The sequence below is a fragment of the Monodon monoceros genome, unplaced genomic scaffold, assembly GCF_005190385.1.
Source record: "Monodon monoceros isolate NGI ecotype Baffin Bay Population unplaced genomic scaffold, NGI_Narwhal_1 Super_Scaffold_11, whole genome shotgun sequence".
NCBI lineage: Eukaryota > Metazoa > Chordata > Mammalia > Artiodactyla > Monodontidae > Monodon > Monodon monoceros.
In genome coordinates this window covers 43851040-43854190 of record NW_021703767.1, presented here as the reverse complement: position 1 = coordinate 43854190, position 3151 = coordinate 43851040, and positions in this window count along the sequence as shown.

The following is a 3151-nucleotide window of genomic DNA, read 5'->3' as shown; positions in this document are numbered from 1 at the left end:
TATAAACTTTGCTCTTAAAACTGCTTTTGCTGCATCCCATAGGGTTAGGGTTGTCGTGTTTTCATTGTCATTTGTTTCTAGGTATTTTTTGATTTCCTCTTTGATTTCTTCAGTGATCTCTTGGTTATTTAGTATTGTATTGTTTAGCCTTCATGTGTTCGTATTTTTTACAGATTTTGTCCTGTAATTGATATCTAGTCTTATAGCATTGTGGTCGGAAAAGATACTTGATATGATTTCATTTTCTTAAATTTACCAAGGCTTGATTTGTGACCCAAGATATGATCTATCCTGGTGAATGTTCCATGAGCACTTAAGAAGGAAGTGTATTCTGTTGTTTTTGGATGGAATGTCCTATAAAAATCAATTAAGTCCATCTTGTTTAATGTGTCATTTAAAGCTTGTGTTTCCTTATTTATTTACATATTGGGTGATCTGTCCATTGGTGAAAGTGGGGTGTTAAAGTCCCCTAGTATGATTGTGTTACTCTCGATTTTCCCTTTTATGGCTGTTAGCATTTGCCTTATATATTGTGGTGCTCCTATATTGTGTGCATAAATATTTACAATTGTTATATCTTATTCTTGGATTGATCCCTTGATCATTATGTAGTGTCCTTCTTTGTCACTTGTAATAGTCTTTATTTTATAGTCTATTTTGTCTGATATGAGAATTGCTACTGCAGCTTTCTTTTGATTTCCCTTTGCATGGAATATCTTTTTCCATCCCCTCACTTTCAGTCTGTATGTGTCCCTAGGTCTGAAGTGGGTCTCTTGTAGACAGCATATACACGGGTCTTGTTTTTTTATCCATTCAGACAGTCTGTGTCTTTTGGTTGGAGGATATAATCCATTTACATTTAAGGTAATTATCAATATGTATGTTTCCATTACCACTTTCTTAATTATTTTGGGTTTGGTATTTTAGGTGTTTTCCTTTTCCTGTGTTCCCTGCTTAGAGAAGTTCCTTTAGTATTTGTTGTAAAGCTGGTTTGATGGTGCTGAATTCTCTTTGATTTTGTTTTTCTGTAAAATTTTTAATTTCTCCATTGAATCTGAATGAGATCCTTGGTAGAGTAATCTTCGTTGTCGGTTTTACCCTTTCATCACTCTCAGTATATCTTGCCACAGCGTTCTGGCTTGCAGAGCTTGTGCTGAAAGATCAGCTGTTAACCTTATGGGGATTTCCTAATATGTTATTTGTTGCTTTTCCCTTACTGCTTTTAATATTTTTTCTTTGTATTTAATTTTTGATAGTTTGATTAATATGTGTCTTAGCATGTTTCTCGTTGGATTTATCCTGATGGGACTCTCTGCACTTCCTGGACTTGACTATTTTCTGTCCCATGTTAGGGAGGTTTTCAACTGTAATCTCTTCAAATATTTTCTCAGACACTTTCTTTTTGTCTTCTTCTTCTGCAAACCTTATAATTCGAATGTTGGTGCATTTAATGTTGTCCCAGAGATCTCTGAGGCTCTCCTCAATTCTTTTCATTGTTTTTTCTTTATTCTGCTCTGTGGTAGCTATTTCCACTGTTTTATCTTTCAGGTCACTTCTCCGTTCTTCTGCATCAGTTATTCTGCTAGTGTTTCCTTCTAGAGAATTTTTAATTTCATTTATTGCATTCATCATTGTTTGTTTGCTGTTTAGTTATTGTAGGTCCTTGTTAAATGTTTCTTGTATTTTCTCCATTCTATTTCCAAGAATTTGAATCATCTTTACTATCATTAGTCTGAATTCTTTTTCAGGTAGACTACCTATCTCCTCTTCATTTGTTTGGTCTGGTGGGTTTTTACATTGCTCCTTCATCTGCTGCATATTTCTCTGTCTTCTCATTTTGCTTAACTTACTGTGTTTGGGTCTCCTTTTCACAGGCTGCAGGTTTGTAGCTCCTGTTGTCTTTGGTGTTTGCCCCCAGTGGGTAAGGTTGGTTCAGTGGCTTGTGTATGCTTCCTGGTCGAGGGGACTGGGGCCTGTGTTCTGGTGGGTGGGGCTGGATCTTGTCTTTCTGGTAGGCAGGGCTGTGTCTGGTGGTGTGGTTTGGGGCGTCTGTGAACTTAGTATGATTTTAGGCAGCCTCTGTGCTAATGGGTGTGGTTGTGTTCCTGTCTTGCTAGTTGTTTGGCATGGGGCGTCCAGCACTGAATCTTGCTGGCCATTGGGTAGAGCTGGGTCTTAGCATTGAGATGGAGATCTCTGGAAGAGCTCTTGCCGATTGCTATTACTTGGGCCTGGGAGGTCTCTAGTAGTCCAATGTCCTGAACTCGGGTCTACCACCTCAGAGTCTCAGACCTGACACCAGGCCGGAGTACCAAGAGCTTGTCAGCCACACAGCTTGTGGAAAATAAGATTTCTATTCCATGTAAGGGGCTTGGGAGTAATGTATGGCAGTAGTCTGTTCATCCTAATAGGCAGTGCTGCTAATTAAAAGTGTTAGGAAGGCACATCCATCCACCAGTCTGTGATTCATTCAGCGTTATCCCTTTGTGTTGTGCAAAAGAGTCCCTCAGTCATGAAGATATAGAGTCAGAGTTCACCACCATGTCTTGCTGAATGGCGTGTTTTAGAAACCACTGGGTCACTGAGTCCAGGCTGGGTGGGAGTGATGCTGGGGAAAGGGAGACCCCAGGATCTGGATCCAAGAAACTGGATGATGTTTTCCCAAGATTGCCGGTGCCACAGTCAGGAATCGTCATAGAGTGAAGCCAAGGACATTGTTGGGGATCTTGTTAAAAGGCAGGACCTGACCTCCACTCAGGTCCAGAGTGAAGCCTGAGATTCTGCATTCCTAACAAGCCCCCAAATTTTTCTGACACTGCTGGTGCAGGGATCCCACCCATCTAAATTTTAAATAGAGACTCCTATCCTTAATGAAACTTGATTCTGATTCTTTAAAATAAGTTATACATATATGGAGAGTTCTAAAAACTGAATACAAATGTTCAGTTCAAATGTTTCTTATATAGTGTATTATGTTACAACAATATATAATTTCTTGTTCAGTCATAAGTAAGATGAAAAAAGTTTCAAAGATGGTCATATATTAGTAGAATCTGATTCAAAATTTCATTTTGCAATGGGGAAATTTACTTCTATAAATCCTATTTGCTCCAAATATAAAAATTGCTATTTCCTTTATTAAAATGATATG